Here is a 21,122-nt window from a genome sequence, read left to right as displayed (position 1 = left end):
GCAGAGCCACCGCCGGCCATCCTCCTCCGCGGACCCGCCTCCTCCGGCCATCTCCCGTCGAGCCAAGCACACCTACAGGTGCGGCTAAACCCCCTCCTGCTTTTCCTCACACTAGCCCTCGACGCCGGCGACCCATCTCGCCGAAATCGGTGGTCAAAACCCCTCCCTCTGCTCTGACTCCGGCCAAGGGCCTTTCTGCTAGAATTCAAAAACTGCCAGGGGTTAAACTGAGAAATGTACATGAACTCTAGAATTCAAATCAGTGAAATTTTAAAATGCCTAGAAATTAGTAGAAAAACAAGAAAAATACAAATCTAAATGTTTTGGAATACTTGTTACAAGACCTACAAATTTTGTTACATACACATCTTCAGTTTTGGTCTGCATGTTAATCCAAGAAAAAGAATAGAATAAATAGGCTTTAATTGTTCTAGGAGTTGTACTTAGTAACTTCATGTGGCTTTTAGCTAGAATGTGTCTTGCAGTGTTACTAGTGCCTGGTAAAAAATTGAACTCTTTTTGACATCATTAACTAGGTCAAAGTTTCAAGATTCTTAGATCTACTAGTTTTGCTAATGTATTTATGCTGGTAGAAATATTAAAGTTCTGAGAGTGAAACTTTTTCATGCATACACGCCACTAAATCCTTGTTGCTGCACAAGTTTGGGAAATTTTAGATCTGTTTAGCTATATCTTTGATTTAATTCTTATTAAGTATACTTTAATTATAATAAATAGTTTCCTTGCTTAGAAAAATCTGAGAATATTTTTGGAACTCTATTTTGGTGACATGTCCATGTCTGTAAAATTTAGGATCTAGAAACATTATAAAACTTTCTGTACTAATTAGTTTTACCATACATGGTTTAATTTTGTCAAAATTATTATTTCTGTTTTTTGCCAAGATAAATTCTGAAAAATTTATAGTAGCTATGTTAGCTCTGTATCGATATTCTGTTAAATTTATAGCCGATGATTTTCTCTAGTTTAGTCTGTAGAATTTAATCTTGTTCTAAGTGCTGTCTGAGTAAATGTTTTATTCTGAATAATTGGCCTCATGAAATGGTATGAAATTTACAGGATAGATTGCTCTCTGTACTTCTTATTTGTAGTAATTTTGCTGAATTTAAATGCTGGTTGTGTACTGAGTTACTTAATTCTTAGCAAACCATGATTTACATACTATGTGAACTAACTAAAACTTACTTTGTGAAGATAATCAAGTTGTCTTGTGAAGTTAATCATGTTGTTTTGTGTAGTAAGACATGTTAAATAACTACTCTATAAACGATTGCCCATATGCTAAGTTATGTTTGCTAATTGTTAGACTGCCACTTTATCGCGAAGTGTGTATGTTGTAATACTGTTTCTTGCATCACATATAGATACGACTGTTCTAGCTGATGGGACATATGAACTGATTCCAGAGTCCGAAGGAGGTGATCAAGAAGCCCAGGTGATTTAGCTAGTGACTACCATGAAGGCAAGCCCCGGACATAAACCCAGTATTTCAAATTATGCACTTTATATACTACTTACTTGTGCATTTACAGTTCTTAGGATTTGAATTGAAACCCTAGATGCATGATCCTAGGAACCTATGTACTGAACACTAGACTTGAGTTCGAGTAACTGCTATGCTTATAGGACCGGTAAAAGTCGAGTGATTGCCTGTCACTCGCGAGCTTAATAGGAGTTGCTTGGTTTTCTTTTATCTGCAATCACTATAAGGACGTCGGACGGGGTCATGTTCGATATCATGACCTTGGGTGAGACCCCGTCTGTGTTGATGAATTCTGCTAAGGTCGCGGTGTGTGGTAGCGGTAGTTAAGTGTTTGAACATACTAGCCACATGCCGTAAATATGGTACGCGGTAAGCCTAGTAGCTGATCGGACCGGTAAGTGGATATATCTTTCACTCTTTCTTAGAGATAGGTTTTTATGTTTATGTTGCGCGACACCACGGGTACATGGAGGAAGTTGGTGCCCTGTAGTCGGGGAGAGTGACCCTAACCATAAGCCGGAATGAAAGGTCAACGGTTGTTTGGAAACGACCCGACGGTGTTCCAAACGTGTGTGTTAGGTTTACCTTGCAATGTTGGAAATCCGATTCGAATCGTCCGTCTCTCGTGGATATTGAGACTACTTGATCCCTTTGCCACACAGAATAATAAGAGTAATATTATTATGATCAATCTTGATGTTTGGCTAAAGTTCTACCATGGTTGATTAGAATTAGTTGCTTACATAGAATAGAATGGTTAATCAACTAGAATATTGAAAGCTAAAATGTGAAATTAAGGACTTACTCTTTGTTACTTTTCAGAAAAAGGAAAACCAGAGCCTTACAGAACCCTGTATAGTCTAGCTTAGTGGACTAAGTATATCCGTTGACGGTTAAGTCGTGCTGAGTATTAGTATATTCAGCCTTGCTGATGAATCCTGTTTCAGGTACGAGTTTTGAGGACCAGACCGCTAGTCTGACTTGGCCTTGCTCTTTGCCCTCTGGCTGGTCCGTAGAGTGGGATCTGTCTCCGGCCGGCAATGACCCCAGCGAGTGATACCTGCTTGGGCTATCTTGGCATCCTTTTGCAATGTGTGGTAGCCGTCGTGTTTTCTTTCTGCTTCTCTAAACTTTAAACTTATGTCTTGTATAGCGTTTTACTGAGTTTGGACCTATAATAATACTTTGAATTTGTTGTAATAACTGCTATGTCTGTGTTGTAAAATATATAGTTATAATATCTCTGGAGTCGTCTTTGTGCGGAGTATGCTTGTTCGATCCGAGATCCGGTGGTTGTATCGGGACGTTACCCCACAACCGAAAATTGTTCCGTTTGAACTCGCGCCGGACACGACGTCCGCGTCGCCGCTCGGCCCCGCCGGCAGTGCCGTCCGCGACCTCACCGGATCGCGTGCTCGATGGCGCGTGGCCGCCGCCGCCGCCTCTGCTCGCCTGACTGGGGCAGGGCGGAGGGAGGTCGCGCGCGCGGTGACGGGCCTCGGTGACGAGCTCGCATTCGTCGCCCGCTCCACCGGTGACCCGCGCCTCAGCTCTCCCCCCGACCCCTCCCTTGGATCCCATCTCACCTCCGTGGCTCCGTCCGTCACCAAGCTCCCTCCCTTCCTCTCTCATCTCCCAGATCATCTCCGGCCCCAAGCTCCCTCCCGTTCGATGTCAAGTGTGAGTACCTGCTCTGGCTTTTCTCATGTATCTGACACTGCTACTTGTAATCCTCTTGTTTTCAGTATCTGCAGGTTCAGTGTGCCTCCACAACTTGGACGCAGAGCAGTTCAAGGAATTTCTATGGTGATGAATTTGCTCCTTGAGTACAAACTGTGACGATGAGCAGAGGTATGGGAAAAGTGAGATTTAGATGTTTTGTGCCCCGTGGATAATCTAATTAGTTCGGCTATTGATTGAACTCATCAATTAGCAAAATAATTGATTGGTCTATTGAAATATCGAAACACCAAGAGAATGTCATGTGACCAATTCTATTCTCCTTCCTGTATCAGGATGGTAGAAGTTATCCACCCCTTATCAAATAAGTATATCCACCCCTTATCAAATAAGTATAGTAAAAAAAATTTATTGGTGGAGCTTTTCAGTTTCACATAGAAAATCTGCAACACGAGGACTTTTGAGCATCTAGCAGCCAGCATAAGCTCCTATTCGCTAGCAAGGTGGCATCAAATGAGTCTTTCTCCATTGCCTGCATGAACAATAAAAAATAGCTCAGTTTCTTTGGGTTTGTTGGGTTTATCAAACTGGTCCCATGGAGCATAGAAAACCTCCCTTGCATCAGTTTCAGGAAAAGTTTACTTTTGATGCCAGCATTAGTAATTTATAACAACGTTCTCTCAAAACTGGTGCGGTGGAGCGCCAAAAGACAACCTAATGATTTTACTATAGCTATTTCTCCATGTTTTCAGGAATTTTATGCATTGGGACGTGCCCTGAGCCTTCATTCATTACCTAAAAGTAGGAAAATATGAAGTGGTTCCATATAATCCAACATGATCTACAAATGAGTAATTTATCATTTAACAGAAAATGATCTACATGGCCCTTCTGTTATTATTACTCATAAATTTAATGCACTTTTTGTTCAATCGATTTGTCTGGATGCAATTACCACATAATTGCTGCCTCAGAGTGTTCTTAGAATCATTCTTGGAGGTGGTGCGGGGACTAGATTGTCCCCCCTGACAAACAAGCGTGCCAAGCCTGCAGTTCCATTGGGTGCCAACTACAGGCTCATTGATATCCCTGTCAGCAATTGTCTCAACAGCAACATCTCAAAGATCTATGTGCTGACACAGTCAAGAGCCTAGGGAAGCAACATTGGAGGTTACAAGAATGAAGGCTCAGGGCACGTCCCAATGTGGATTTGTTGAAGTGTTAGCCGCGCAGCAGAGTCCAGATAATCCAAAGTGGTTCCAGGTATCTGTACTAATGTTGTGTGTTCTCTGATTTTCTCTAATGTGGAATGTGCCATTTCAGTAGCATGCACGTCGGGGGTTTCTAATATGAGATTTCAGCCTTATTCTGAGACTAAACATAGAGTGAAACAAAGGGATGCTGCTCTGCTCATTTTGCATAAATTTCATCGGGTATATGAAATAAAGGGGTATATTTGATGTGATTATGCACTGCATGAAAATATATCATTTCTACTTTATATGCCTAACTTTGCTGGACAATTGTGTGACATAGTTAAGGCCAACATTCTATTTTTACCGTATCTATGGATCCTACTGTTCCCTGTTACGATGCATCTATTAAATCCATGTATTATGATAACCTTACTTACGATGCTTGTAGCAACGCACGGGCATGATCGTTCCTAATTTACGATGCATCATTTCAGTGAACTGATAGATGTCATTACTTTGTTACTATAGATCCTGTCATTCCTGAAGCATATATTCAATCAGCCAATGCAAAAAAACACCTATATCTCAATCAACCAGTCGCAGGTATCACTGAACATGGGGCCATGGACTTGCAGGAAAATATGTGCTCCATTGCAAGTTGCAATACTACAATGGCAAGTCCAGCATCTTTTCCACTTACATGATCCTCTGATTGTTTGTTGATGGATCTTAATGTGAACAATAGGATGATAAGGTCTACACAGTTCTTTTCAAAAAAGGTCCACAATGTTTTCATATTCTGTTGTACATTTATTTGCATATTTAGTTGCCCTTGAACATTAATATGTTATTATTTTCCTTTTTATGAGTCCAAATTTGACCAACATTCGTGACATGTATTTTGATGATAGTCCTGGTAATATGTTCGAGCACTACTATTTATCTTTGGTCAATGATCTGTTTATTGTGTGAAAATTATGTTTGATGACTTCTATTTATCTTGGATATTCACGTATTTTTATGATTTTTTTATTACCCGTGGCAACGCACGGGCATTCACCTAGTAATTGATGAATTTATTGGAGACGCGGGTTTACAATATGCGTCTCCTACATAGATATATAGGAGACGCGGATTATTCGTGGGAGTTTTTCAACAGACTAATAGGAGACGTGGGTTGTTAACACATGTCTCCAATGAGCTATTGGGAGACGTGTTTAGAAACAGTGTCTCGTATGATGGTGTCTTCTTTGAGCGTTTCTTACATAGTGTCGGCTCTGAGCTCTTCGCCTTCGAATCTCGGCCATCCACCTGTCCCTTGGATCGGCGTCTGGCGACACTCCAGCGTCCAGCAGTTCGGCTCTCTCGTCCTGATGACCTCCCCAACTCGGCAACGGCAACTCCAACAGGGACAGGCCGTAGGCCCTTGCCGTCCCAGTGCCAGCGCCACCATTGGTTATTATTCGCACCATTTAACTACACTATTGTTGCATGCTCGGCTGCAGCTACCACGTGTTGCGGCAGCGCAAAGCAGCGGTGGCAGCCGCAGTAGCAGCCGAATGGTGCGATTATGGATTTGTTATGGCCATTATAATTTATCGTCAACTATATTGCATAGCTTCAATTTTTTTATGTTTGGCATACCCAACCGCAAATTTCTGGCTCTGCCACTGGGTGTGCGTAGGCGTAGCTCGACGCCGTCGGCGCCCCAGCCCTCTCGACACCGTCTCAGGAGCCCTCCGTTGTCTCTTCACGACCTGCGGCTCACTACTAGAAAACGGGCCAAAGGTCCAGGCCAAAGATACCAGCTGCTGTTGCAGCCGGTACCTGGTACCTTTGGCCTGGACTGGGCGGAAGGGAGGGAATTTGGTACCGGGTCATGGCACGACCTGGAGTCAATACTGGAGCACAGGCACCGGGTGGTGCCTCTAACCGGTACCAAATGACCACGGCGGCAAAGGCACCGGTTCGTGGCATCACCCTGTGCCTATTGTGCAGGTAAAGGCATCATCCCTCCCACTGGCTGGACCCACAAACAAGAAGCAGAAAAGGGTCGAAAAGAAGATAGGCCCTAAGAAGAAATTAGCTTATGAGCTGACCCAAGAGGAACTTGATGAGGAAGTGGATCACGAGGTGAAAGAACATTTCAAACCTAAAGTCCCAGAGAAGAGGGTACCAGTAGAGCCACAAATAGCAGCCAAGGTCTACTCATGCTTGAACAACCCACCAGGACCGACAAAACTACCCTCGAACTTTGATCGCACGCTGATAAAGGCACAATAATAGAGAAAAAATTAGAATTGTGGAAAGACTATTCCTCAACTAGGCTTAGTACATAAGCAACTCGAGCCCCTCATGGTGGGGAGGCAACCAAATGAACAGGAGGAGGAATTTCCTCGCAAAACAGGATTCACACTTGATCAGGCAGCGGGGACGGCAGATATCCCAATTGCTACAGTTGTTGCTCATCCATTCATGCTTGGAAAACCTCTTGTCACTGAGGAGGAGGAGATCAAACTAGACACATAGATGTTCAATTTACATAGATGGTACATGCGCATATCGAACGAAGAAATGGATATGTTTGGAGTTAAGTATCGCGACCACGATTTCTATCATGGGGAGGACGACTTTTGGGTCTACTTCGAACTTTTACATCACATATATCATCGACAAGCCCTAGACGTCTCTATCATCACTATTTGGGTTCTGTAAATATAAAAAAAATTAGATTGTCATCAACGTAAATAACTTTGTGCACTTCATAATTTGAATTTTATCATTCAGTATGGAGCTTCAAAGATGCTGGAAAGAAGGATGGCATCATCAGGTGGGCTTCATGATGCCATTTTAATCAACCAGAAAACTCTTAACAACAACTACAAGGAGACGTGTCAAAACATGTACCATTCCCTGTTGCGCCCTCATTACAAATCTTATATAATGATACCCTACAACTATGGGTAAGTCTTGGTCGACTAAAACCTCTTTTATATTCCTAAATAAATGCTAAGTCTAATATGGTTGTGTATATATCTGCAGTTATCATTGGGTTTTGCTCATAATTTGCATGGAGAGCGGCAATCTTACAGTGTTCGACTCCATGAGGCGACCATAGGCTGCAATCCAACACTTCATAGACCCATTGAACAAGTAAGTACAATGTCACATATCGAATCCTTTTCAATTTTACATCAATTATTCAACATCCAAGTAAATTTCCTGCACAGGGTGTGGAAACAATTTGTAAAGAAGAACAAAGGAGTCGGTGGAGGGAAGATGCAATTGGATGTTAGAATGGATTTTCCGGTATGTTGGGTCGCGACCAATTCTCTAAGGAACTAATTAGTGTGGGTACTATGTTCTGCATAGGCGTACACAAATACAGAATAACTAATTTATTTCTTTTACAGTGTGCGAGATAACAAAAAGGAACTGATTGGTGTGGGTATTATGTATGCGACTACATACATGGTCTAGTCGAATGCGGGAAAGAAACTTCGGAGGAAACCAGAGTATGTCCATACCGTTCTTAACTATATTTAATTAATTATACTAACGTGATGAATTAATATATATCCATCTTTTCAAAAATGATAGATGCCACAAATCTACAATGCTGCTTTCGATGTTGATCGGATTAACGCCATGTGCGAGCATCTCACAGGATTCATTGTGAAGGAGATCCTGGATCCTAGAGGCGAGTTCTACCATGACGGACACATCAATAGAGTGTTCTCTTCAAACTCTTGAGGGATTAGTAACTGCAGTATAAACATGACTTGTATATTTGTAAATATTTTTAAACGTGATGTCGTGTTGTTTGTATATGTGTATATATATTGTAATTGCTAGCTAACTTAATTAAATGCTTGACTTTGACTTTTAGTTAATTTCGAATATTCTTTGAACTCTAACATGACCGATGGATGTATACATATAGTACTGTATAGCTCGATCGGGTACGCATAGCAATTCTCAAAGAATAAACAAAACAAATAAAAAAATTTGGGATAAACGCGGAAAACTCTTTGGTACCGGTTCCTTAAAGGCACTGGTTGATTTTTCCAACCAGTACCTATAGCTGCCAAAGGCACCGGCTGGATTACCCAGTATCCTAGACCCGAGCCAATGGTCTCGATTTGCGGGTACCGGCTGAAAAACCGGTACCTATGAGCTTCTTCAACTGGTGCCAGAAACCATTTAATCTGTGACGAATTCTGATGAAATTTTTGTAACGTTTTCAGAGATCGTCATGGATCTGCAATATGGATATAAGGCCCATAACACAGTGACATTTTATCGATTTCGTCATGAAGCAGTCCAAAACCTGTGATGTTTTAGCAGATCCGTCACAAATAATAAATTTAAAATTATTGCCATATCCTCCCTCCATCCCAAAAAACAAATCATTATAGAATTCAAAATTTATCAAAAAAAATAAGTCATCCTACCCTATATGGAAAGTGCATGTCAAATTTTAAATAGTAAAGTCAAAGTTGTCAGTTATTTTGAAACGGAGGTTAGTATTATTTTGCTACAGCCCATTGTCCCAAAGCAGACCAGGTCCAGTTTTGTGATCTTCCTTGACTCGGCCCACACCAGAAAAAAAAAATAGGACAAACCTATTTGGCCACGTAGCAGATGGAAAACTAAAAAAATGGAGAGGAGGTGGGCTTCAAGATAAGAGGCGACTTCCTTGCCAATTGACATCGCACTGCTCCAACATTTGTATATAAGTCTGATACTAATATTTTTATACACATATACATGGTGTTAATTTGGAGGAAAAACCATGGAGAAACGGGACTTCGAACCTGGGTCACGCAGATAAGAGCAACTCCAACAGATTGATCTTCCCCTTTTTCATTTCCATTTTTTCTCAATATAGAGGATTGATGTTAAAAAAACCTACTCTAGTAGATTGATTTTCCATCTCCCTTTCCCCTTTATTTTTTCTCAATCCCCAATAATTTCTCTCCAATCCCCAATAGAAAGGGGAGACATCACATCTCCCTTTCCATATAGAAAGAGGGAAAATCAATCTGCTGGAGTACTTCTTCCATATATGTTGAAATTGAGAAAAGAGATTTCCCTATATGGTGAGAAAGAGGAAAGGGAAAGATCAATTTGTTGGAGTTGCTCTAAGACCGCCTCGCCAACTTAACTGCCAGGTCATCAGTCGCCAAGACCACTTTACAACCAGGTCATCAGCCGCCGGTATTTACCAAAAAAATACGGCATCTATGCAGGGCTTCGAGCCTAAGACCGAGCACTCAAGTCCACATCGCCTTACCACTGGGCCAAAAGCTTTGGTTGGGATTATGCGGGGCATTTGAACCCTTTTGTTTCATAAAAACTCGGTTTTTTTCTCCAACCATTAAATTAGCAGACAAAAAATGAGGGGCAGCAGGAATCGAACTGGCGACCTCGCAATACACCATGTGCTGGCTTTGCCACTGGACTCCTTATGCTGTTGTTGTGCTGTAGGAACGTTTGAGTTTTTTATATTTTTAGTGTGGCTGACGTGCAACCCACTACCGCGTGGCACCACCCGGATGGTCGCGCGATGAAGTAACACGTGCCGCGCGGCGAGGTTGCTTTATACTTCATATTTTCTTTTTTAATTCATAGTATATAGTTGAATCCTGTATTTCTTGGTCATATTAACTTCAAATTTGCCTATTCTTTTTTCTAACATTTTGTAAAATCACGATCTTTTATTTAATATTATTGTACTATGTGTTTATTGCGAATTTATGAATCGGATTGATATGACTTCATTTCTCCCACTAACAAAGAGAATAGAAACATATATTTTTGCATAACAATTGGTAATATAACTTCATATTTTATAATATTATGATTAGAGTAAGGTCATGTCTAAATTTGAAGTTCATACAAGTTCAAAAATATTATGAGGTATTCAAATCTTAAAGTTTGATTTGAGTTATTAGAAACTATGTGCGAGACCTATTCTTTTCTGAACAATGTATGCTCCCACTTTACTAAAACTATTTGATTTTTCTATGGCAAGATTATGGACCCAAAATATGTTTCCATACCAATTTTGTAGATTTTTTTGACCAAATTAAGATATTATTGTAATTATTATGTGGTAATTTGGAGAAAGGAGTTTGAATTATCCCTAATAAACTTTTGAATATTTCATCTATCTCCAAGACATGGGATAGAATAAAACATGTGAGCCTAAATATAATTATTTTTAATTGTTTTAATTTTATTAGAGGTACATATAGTTCAACTTGGAATTACTTACTATAAGCATGCAGAAATTTATTTAGTTGATGGAAAATATCAAATATATTCAAAAAAATTTGAAACTTCAACGTTGTCCAGTACATTTTAAAAGTGTATTGGCTATTTAAGATACTTTTTTACAAGTTATTTCACAAGTGTGCTTTAAATAGAAAGAAAAAATGAAAAATATCAATCTGAGACAAATATAGGCTGTTTTTAGCTCGGCCCACTCGGTCCAATTGTTCCTGACCATCCATCGCCAAATCCGACGGTTAGCATCACATCTCCATAATATAAAATGAGTTGAAACCCTAGCTTGTCCTCTCTCACTTGTCCTCCTCCTCAGACTGCCGGCTACTCGTGCCTCCCCTCAGATCTTGTAACACCCTAATTTAATTTTCCGATTTAATAATAAATTTAATTGGCTTTAATTAAATTTCTAAGGTTTATTGTGTTTAGACTTTCATTTAATCTAATTTTGATCCTCAAGTAATTAAAATTTTATCATAGGTTAAACTTGGTTGCTGCATTCATGCTGGAGCATCTCTTTCTTTTGTTTGTTTGGTTTGGGTTTGAATTCAAATTTATTTGAATTCATTAGACTTGAGTTTGAGTTAGAAATAGAAAGAAGAGAAAACCCAGGAAAATAGAAAACCAGAAACCAACCAGCCCAACAACTCAACCCTGCGGCCCAGCCCAGCTCCTCTTTCCCTGGGCCCGATCCCACGCGTCCGGCCCGCCTCCATCTTCATTTTTCCCAGCCCAGCACCCCTCTGCGCGCGGCCCAGCACCCGCACCCAGCCCAGCAGGCCGACCCCGCACGCTCGCACCGCGCTCAGCCCGGCGTTAGCCGCTCGACCGTGCCCTCTCTCTCTTTCATTGACATGCGGGACCCAGCCATCAGTTCCTCCTCCTTCCTCGCCGAAATCAGCGCGCTCCACGCCGTGCGCCTGTGCCACATCACCCCGGCGCTCACGCCGAGGTTCCCCTAGGCCTTTCCGTTATGTACCCAGCACCGCACTCTCCTGGAACCCTAACATCCACCGCCGCCGCCTCAAACCCTAAGCCGCCACCGCCCGTGTTCCCGGAGTCGGAGCAGAGAACCTGTGCCGCCGCGGAACCGCTGCCCCAACGAGCCACCCCGACCCCTGCGCACCGCTGGAGCCCCGCGTGGAAGTTCAGATCGACCTCAGCTACATCTTCTTCCCTCTGCCCCATGCTGCACATGGGAATTTCCGTGCCCGAGCTCCGACGACCTGCCCCTGCGCCACCGCGATTCCGGCGCTGCATCGGCGTTCTACACCGACGTGGTACCTCTGCCGCTTCACGGGGTGGTAAGGAACATGGCAGACCCCTTGTTCCCTCACCTTTCCCTCTGTGCGCGTAGAATGCCTCGCCGTGGTTGACAGTGCCGCCGCACCATAGCGGCCGCACTACTCCGCACGCGGCCAAGCCAATCCAAGGCCCTGTAAAGGTTAGTTGCGTTGCGTGGATGCTTCCTAGTGACGAATCAATCCCAAAACGGGGCCGGAACTACGTGAACGTAGTGAGCCGGTGACCCAGTGCCACCCATCGCCGTAGCGAGCCACGCCCAGCCCCTAATCCGCCGTTCTGAGTGCCTAGGTGGATTAGCCATGCCGCGCACAAGCTCCTCGGCCAAACCCCGGCCCAAACCCAGCCCAGGAGCGTCAGATCGACCAACACCGGCGAGCTTCCAGCCACGCGCCGCCGCGGAACGCCTGTTCCGGCGAGTCCCGCCGCCGCCCCCGCGTTCCCTCTGCCTGAGCCGCACGATCCATCACGGACGGACACGATTAGATCGAGTACCGGTTCGATCTAATCCGCCGGATCTCGATCCAACGGATCAAATCCGAAGATACCGTTTCGCCTTGGCCGTTTTGCTAAAGAGCCCTCGGGCTTTTGCCAAATCAACCCGCTGTCCATCTGTATAAAAAACTAATTACAGTTTGGCCCAAAATCTTGCACAGACCCCCCTAACCTTTTTAGATATATAACCCGCCGTCCACCCCTGGCTTTTTCACGAGTTAGACCCCAGAACTACCCTTTAATTATGTTTTAGTCCTCGGTTTTGCCCAGAAACCCCCTGGAACTCCAGTTTTCTTACAAATAGGTCCCTGGAACTTGTTTTTAGCCTAGATTATGCGTTTTAACACCGTTTTAGGCGTTCTTTATGTCCACGCGATCGTTGTAACGCGTAGAATAGTTTTAGACTGGTTTAGTGTGCTGTTTCCATGTATTGATGTACTATTTCTTAGTTTTTGCTATTGTTTGCATGTATGTTTATGTTGTGCCTTGTTTTTGGCCATGTGTTCGTGAGTAGACGTTGATCCATCGGAGGAGCCCCAGTACCATTACTCGGAGCAGCCGTCTTCCGACCAGTTTGAGCAGCAGCAGGAGCAGTACAAGGAAGGCAAGTATAACATGAACACCACCTATCATCTCTAAATACATTTTTCATACTGCATTTTAATACTGTATGCCTATAAGGACTTTCCTAGCCACTTTATATCCTTTATATATATCCTTTGGGTTGCATTTTGGTTAGTTGTGCTAGGTGCCGCGCTATAACACACTTGGTCCTTTTTAATTAATTTGATTAATGGTATATGCAACTTAATTCTGAGAGTGGCCCTCTGTGTGGCTTGAGTGGCTCACGTCTCGTTAAAATTGGTTTTGTTAGAAACATGGTTTAGGGGGCCAGCACGGTGCTTACTGCCTGGTTGGCCACTCTCCATAAGGACCGGTTCATAGAGCGACAACCTGGGACAACAACGCTACGACAAGACTGGAATGGGACGGTCTTGGCTTACTAATTAGGTCATTTTGGTTCGGGAGTAACTTACTGATGGGGCAAGAGGGGAGTCGAGCTTCAATGGTGCCCAGGCTACGTGGCTTGGTCTGCGTACCCCTCGAGGTGGGTACCATCGTTGCATTGCCTGAATCCTTAGCGGTTACACCTTACCAACGTGTCCTTTATAACGGTCTCATAGTGAGTTTGCTAGTCATCTCACCTAAGAAAGTGTGATGAACAACTAGCGTAGCTCACGACTTGTGGGTAAAGAAGTGCAACCTCTGCAGAGTGTAAAACTGGTATACTAGCCGTGCTCACGGTTATGAGCGGCCCAGATCCTCCTTTTGATTAGTGGAGTTAACTCCTTCCGACGAGGGGGTGCCTCTCGGGGTTACCTTGGTGGTTGTGGTTTGGTTCTCAGTAGTAACATGATTAATTTTGATTAATTACTATGTAACCGGGTTTATGGTAATTCATCAACTTGTAGTAAATAGCTTTAATAAAATTTTGCCAAGACTTAAAAGCAAATGCAGTTGAGTCAGCCAACCTTAGAGCCTCATAGTTGGTGTTATACTTGTTGAGTACAAGTTGTGTACTCACTCTTGACTCTTCTCTACTTTTTCCTTTTGGATACGCTACTGCTGCTCAGTTCCTGCCGACGCGAGGGAGTTCGCTCAGCGCTACCAGAACTACGAGGACTTCTAGGCGTTCGCCTCCCAGTCGACGTCCCTGTGGCGCCCTGCTCAGCTTCGGAGAGTTTTTATCGTACTTGTACTTCGCTTCCGCTGTATCAGACATTTATGTCATTAATGTAAAAAAATAACATTCGTACTTGCTTTATTATACCTTTTTACGTGATATGTGCTGTGATATATTGTTCATTCTGTTGTATATACGTGTGACTTGATTCTGGCACGTATATGATTGCTCGGTTTATGTCCTTTTATAAACCGGGTGTTACAGAGTGGTATCAAAGCCGGATCGACTATAGGACGAAAGTCTAGATAGAACTGGTCGAGTTTTAAGTCTTCTTCTCTCTCAGCCTTGTCTGCTGAAACTATTTAACTATTATACCCCTTGAATTCTATGACTTTTACCCGTCTTGCCTTGATTTCTCTCTCTAAAGAATAGTTTTCGTAGATTTTGGCCTGAATCAGTCATCTGACCACCATGAGTATAATCTAGGTGACCCTTTTATAATAATACGATAGCATGTTCTGCAACGCGTTGTGTTAGTCGAGTCGTGTGTTAAACTCGGCTAAGTTGTGAAAATTGTCTGCTTGTTATTATGCTACATGTTTGATTTGGATTTTTGGATGATTGCATAGTTTAGTAGTTAAATTTGTTTAATGAAAATCAGTTTTAAGTTAAAGTTAATTAATTAATAAAACAAGTTAGATCGTTGGGGGTAAAACCGTCCACTCTATCCTCTCTACCTTATCATGCCTTAGGCTTCTCCTGTCTTGCTTGTTGAGAAGAAGGATAGTGCGAAGAGGATGTGATATCCAGGGATTCACCGACAAGGACGTCACCGACGAGGACGTCGGTTTCTATAAGGGGGTAGGGATGTGACACCCCGGCCTACAAATAGTACAAGAGAAGTTGAGAATCTCTCAGACGAAACAGAAGAGTTATGCTCCAGTTCCTTTTTCCTGGATTTATGTAACACCTATCTGGAGTTATCAGCAGTAATGCATGTGCAGTGTTGTCTAAATAGGATATAACCTTAAATAATGGAGTTTTTCTCTCTTCCTTAACCTTATCAATATGTGTTGCCCCAACTCAGATGTCGGCAGAACAAAAAGACCTTGGAGACAGTGCAATGGGTGATCGTGAGAAAGCTTGCCCGTGTTGCCAATTCTATGGCATTCCTTGTCGTCAAGTTCGTGCGACTAAAGATGAAGCCACAACTAGGAGGAACCAGAGGTTGTTCTCCAGTACATAGAGGAAGAGGTCTCATCAAGAGTAGCTAGCAGAGGATTCCCTTTTCCTCGACAGTCCATCGGTCGATGAGCTACAGACCATCCAGAAGAGAAAGGATCCTGAGTGCTCTAGAGATACACAGGTCGAGAATCAAGCTCTCTTTGATTATGTTGATGGGTTGACTATCACTATGAAGGTGATTTAGCCACGCGGCCGCAAGGAGTCCAAAAAGCAAGCAGAAGAAATAGTGCAAGAGGTGATGATAAGTTCACAGGGAGGTCAACCAAGTAGCGCCATTCACCACCACCGAATGTGCTACCAATGCGGGCAAAAAGGTCATTATGCAAAAAGTTGTCCACAGAAGCGCCTTTCCCCGGCTCCACGGCAGGCAGGACAGCAGGGGCGCCCAGCCCAACCCAGAGCGCCATGACAGGGGAAGGTGAACCATGTGACGGCCGAGTCAGCGGCCGAGTCTCCGAACGTGGTTATTGGTACGTCCATGGTCAACTCATATCCAGCTACGGTGCTGTTCGATACTGGTGCTACGCATTCCTTTATTGCACAGTCTTTTGTCGAGCATCATGGTATTCGTACTAACACATTAAAGAAGTGCATGTTAGTATCTTCACCTGGAGGACAATTGAGGTCTCATATCTCCTGCCCCAGAGTCATTGTTTCCATAGGGAGAGTAAAATTCAGTACAAATCTGATGGTGATAGACACCAAGGGTATTGATGTGATTCTGGGAATGGATACTCTTGTCAAGTGGGGAGTCAGAATTGATTGTGCTCAGCGGTCAGTTCACTTGTTAGCACCTAATGGCCGAGAGGTGACAGTCATAGCTACAGAGCCTTCTAGTTTTCTTTATCAAATGGAGGCTAGATCCACGGATGGTATTCGCGTGGTGTCTGAGTTCCCGGACGTCTTTCCGAAAGACTTGCCAGAAGAAGGAAGAGGAGTTAATGAAGACATATCCTAATCTCTTTGCTAGCCAGCCCAGAATCTCGGGACGAGATTCCTGTAAGGGGGTGGGATTTGTAACACCCTAATTTAATTTTCTGATTTAATAATAAATTTAATTGGCTTTAATTAAATTTCTAAGGTTTATTGTGTTTAGACTTTCATTTAATCTAATTTTGATCCTCAAGTAAATAAAATTTTATCATAGGTTAAACTTTGTTGCTGCATTCATGCTGGAGCATCTCTTTCTTTTGTTTGTTTGGTTAGGGTTTGAATTCAAATTTATTTGAATTCATTAGACTTGAGTTTGAGTTAGAAATAGAAAGAAGAGAAAACCCAGGAAAATAGAAAACCAGAAACCAACCAGCCCAACAACTCAACCCTGCGGCCCAGCCCAGCTCCCCTTTCCCTGGGCCCGATCCACACGTCCGGCCTGCCTCCATCTTCAATTTTCCCAGCCCAGCATCCCTCTGCGCGCGGCCCAGCACCCGCACCCAGCCCAGCAGGCCGACCCCGCACGCTCGCACCGCGCTCAGCCCGGCGTTAGCCGCTCGACCGTGCCCTCTCTCTTTCGTTGACATTCGGGACCCAGCCATCAGATCCTCCTCCTTCCTCGCCGAAATCAGCGCGCTCCACGCCGTGCGCCTGTGCCACATCACCCCAGCGCTCACGCCGAGGTTCTCCTAGGCCTTTTCGTTATGTACCCAGCACCACACTCTCCTGGAACCCTAACATCCACCGCCGCCGCCTCAAACACTAAGCCGCCACCGCCCGTGTTCCCGGAGTCGGAGCAGAGAACCTGTGCCGCCGCGGGACCGCTACCCCAACTAGCCACCCCGACCCCTGCGCACCGACGGAGCCCCGCGTGGAAGTTCAGATCGACCTCAGCTACATCTTCTTCCCTCTGCCCCACGCTGCACATGGGAATTTCCCGCGCCCCAGCTCCGACGACCCGCCCCTGCGCCACCGCAATTCCGGCGCTGCATCGGCGTTCTACACCGACGTGGTACCTCTGCCGCTTCACGGGGTGGTAAGGAACACGGTAGACACCTTGTTCCCTCACCTTTTCCCTCTGTACGCGTAGAATGCCTCGCCGTGGTTGACAGTGCCGCCGCACCATAGCGGCCGCACTACTCCGCACGTGGCCAAGCCAATCCAAGGCCCTGTAAAGGTTATTTGCGTTGCGTGGATGCTTCCCAGTGACGAATCAATCCCGAAACGGGGCCGGAACTACGTGAACGTAGTGCGCCGGTGACCCAGTGCCCCCCATCGCCGTGGCGAGCCACGCCCAGCCCCTAATCCGCCGTTCTGAGTGCCTAGGTGGATTAGCCATGCCGCGCACAAGCTCCTCAGCCAAACCCCAGCCCAAACCCAGCCCGGGAGCGTCAGATCGACCAACGCCGGCGAGCTTCCAGCCGCGCGCCGCCGCGGAACGCCTGTTCCGGCAAGTCCCGCCCCCGCCCCCGCGTTCCCTCTGCCTGAGCCGCACGATCCATCACGGACGGACACGATTAGATCGAGTACCGGTTCATTCTAATCCGCCGGATCTCGATCCAACGGATCAAATCCGAAGATACCGTTTTGCCTTGGCCGTTTTGCTAAAGAGCCCTCGGGCTTTTGCCAAATCAACCCGCTGTCCATCTGTATAGAAAACTAATTACAGTTTGGCCCAAAATCTTGCACAGACCCCCCTGACCTTTTTAGATATATAACCCGCCGTCCACCCTGGCTTTTTCACGAGTTAGACCCCAGACCTACCCTTTAATTATGTTTTAGTCCTCGGTTTTGCCCAGAAACCCCCTGGAACTCCAGTTTTCTTACAAATAGGTCCCTGGAATTTGTTTTTAGCCTAGATTATGCGTTTTAACTCCGTTTTAGGCGTTCTTTATGTCCACGCGATCGTTGTAACGTGTAGAATAGTTTTAGACTAGTTTAGTGTGCTGTTTCCATGTATTGATGTACTATTTCTTAGTTTTTTCTATTGTTTGCATGTATGTTTATGTTGTGCCTTGTTTTTGGCCATGTGTTCGTGAGTAGACGTTGATCCATCGGAGGAGCCCCAGTACCAGTACCCGGAGCAGCCGTCTTCCGACCAGTTTGAGCAGCAGCAGGAGCAGTACGAGGAAGGCAAGTATAACATGAACACCACCTATCATCTCTAAATACATTTTTCATACTGCATTTTAATACTGTATGCCTATAAGGACTTTCCTAGCCACTTTATATCCTTTATATATATCCTTTGGGTTGCATTTTGGTTAGTTGTGCTAGGTGCCGCGCTATAACACACTTGGTCATTTTTAATTAATTTGATTAATGGTATATGCAACTTAATTCTGAGAGTGGCCCTCTGTGTGGCATGAGTGGCTCTCGTCTCGTTAAAATTGGTTTTGTTAGAAACATGGTTTAGGGGGCCAGCACGGTGCTTACTGCCTGGTTGGCCACTCTCCATAAGGACCGGTTCATAGAGCGACAACCTGGGACAACAGCGCTACCACAAGACTGGAATGGGACGGTCTTGGCATACTAATTAGGTCATTTTGGTTCGGGAGTAACTTACCGACGGGGCAAGAGGGGAGTCGAGCTTCAATGGTGCCCAGGCTACGAGGCTTGGTCTGCGTACCCCTCGAGGTGGGTACCATCGTTGCATTGCCTGAATCCTTAGCGGTTACACCTTACCAACGTGTCCTTTGTAACGGCCTCGTAGTGAGTTTGCTAGTCATCTCACCTAAGGAAGTGTGATGAACAACTAGCGTAGCTCACGACTTGTGGGTAAAGATGTGCAACCTCTGCAGAGTGTAAAACTGGTATACTAGCTGTGCTCACGGTTATGAGCGGCCCAGATCCTCCTTTTGATTAGTAGAGTTAACTCCTTCCGACGAGGGGGTGCCTCTCGGGGTTACCTTGGTGGTTGTGGTTTGGTTCTCAGTAGTAACATGATTAATTTTGATTAATTACTATGTAACCTGGTTTATGGTAATTCATCAACTTGTAGTAAATAGCTTTAATAAAATTTTGCCAAGACTTAAAAGCTAATGCAGTTGAGTCAGCCAACCTTAGAGCCTCATAGTTGGTGTTATACTTGTTGAGTACAAGTTGTGTACTCACTCTTGCCTCTTCTCTACTTTTTCCTCTTGGATACGCTACTGCTGCTCAGTTCCTGCCGACGCGAGGGAGTTCGCTCAGTGCTACCAGGACTACGAGGACTTCTAGGCGTTCGTCTCCCAGTCGACGTCCCTGTGGCGCCCTGCTCAGCTTCGGAGAGTTTTTATCGTACTTGTACTTCGCTTCCGCTGTATCAGACATTTATGTCATTAATGTAAAAAAAACATTCGTACTCGCTTTATTATACCTTTTTACGTGATATGTGCTGTGATATATTGTTCATTCTGTTGTATATACGTGTGACTTGATCCTGGCACATATATGATTGCTCGGTTTATGTCCTTTTATAAACCGGGTGTTACAGATCTGCTCGGGGCGAACTCTGCCCGCCGGGCGAGCGCAATGCAAGCTCTGCAGTGGCCGGGCAAGAGCTCATGTCCCTCTGCCCTCCCCGCGTCTTGCTCCTCTGTCTCCTGGCCGACGCATCTGGGGTTGCTGCGGCGGCATGAAGATGTGGCGGCGCGGATCCATGGCGCAGCGCGGATCCATGGCAAGCGCGGTGCCGCACGGCGCGGATTCCCAGCGCGGCGTGTAGCGGATCCCAGCGCGGTGCGGATCCAGGGCGAGCACGGCGCGGCGGGGCGGCGTGGATGCAGGGCGACTGCGCGGATGCAAGGTCGCTGCACGAAGCCGAGGGCCGCGGGCTGCGGGCGGCGACGGAGATGCTGGGGAGGTGGCGCATGCTGGCGGCAGGCCCCTGTGTCTACGGCTCCAACGTTTAGCCCCCACTGCCGGTGCCGGTGCCGCTGCTTCCTCACTTACCAAACCCTAGCGGCTGTACTGACCCATGCTCGCGTGCGCAGCTGCAGGAGCTCGACGAGATGAAGCGCTGCTCCAAGGAGATGGAGGAGACCGCCATGCTGCCAAGGTCGCCTAGGAGATGCAAGGTTCGGACCCCCTTCCCTCCCTCGTGTGCTCTACTTTCCCCGTGAATTGACAACATCTAAAGCAGGGTACGAATTAGCTGATTGGATTAGAACTATTCCTGTTTGTTTACTGATGTCCTCCAAATCGATTTGGTTTCAGACCTAGGGGGCACTCATGCGTGTGGCTGGCTTTTCTAGTGCCAAGGTAAGCGCCTGCTTGTCCCTCTTTGATTTGATGCGTGCTTTTGGAGATTGAGTCATTGTTTGCTGCTAGCTTTTTACATCTTGCACTTGATGCATTCGATGAAATTTCTGTTAATCACATTGTGCCAATTCGCTGGATTAAATCAGATAGATGTAATGCCTATTACAAATTACAACACATGATTGAATCAGTAAATTTCAGTTTCATTCACCAAAATAGATCAATATCTGAGTTAGATTGTGTTGCATAAAAAGATAATATTTATCCAAGTAACAAGAACATCTAACAAGAAAAAGATGAGATGAAACATGATCTGACTATGTGCTTGCGTGACCAACCATCTTGCAATCATTACTTGCTTGTCTTTAGTACTATTTTCTTTGGTGGATTATGCTGCAGGGACTAATTGCCAAGAACTAGTTATTTTGCATCCAACGTTCAAATCTGTGTGTGCTAAATTGCTTCCTGCGCTTAGTTTGTGTTTGAGTTTCGCAAAAAATGACTGAATGTTGCCTTGCATGTCTGAGACTACTATTGGGTAATTACTTCT

The 21,122-nt window shown here is 44.8% G+C and overlaps 2 long non-coding RNA genes across 2 annotated transcripts; both read left to right on the top strand.

Annotated features, from left to right (window-relative positions):
• Positions 1-2,976: 2,976 nt before the first annotated feature.
• Positions 2,977-3,361, top strand: LOC120711894. Its single transcript, XR_005690520.1, has 2 exons — positions 2,977-3,184; positions 3,259-3,361. It is a non-coding gene; the product is annotated as an uncharacterized LOC120711894 (long non-coding RNA).
• Positions 3,362-3,389: 28 nt separating this feature from the next.
• Positions 3,390-5,333, top strand: LOC120711893. The gene is made up of 2 exons (XR_005690519.1): positions 3,390-4,447; positions 5,016-5,333. It is a non-coding gene; the product is annotated as an uncharacterized LOC120711893 (long non-coding RNA).
• Positions 5,334-21,122: the final 15,789 nt, after the last annotated feature.

This window comes from Panicum virgatum, chromosome 6K, assembly GCF_016808335.1.
Source record: "Panicum virgatum strain AP13 chromosome 6K, P.virgatum_v5, whole genome shotgun sequence".
NCBI lineage: Eukaryota > Viridiplantae > Streptophyta > Magnoliopsida > Poales > Poaceae > Panicum > Panicum virgatum.
This window is presented reverse-complemented; position numbering and strand designations above follow the sequence as displayed.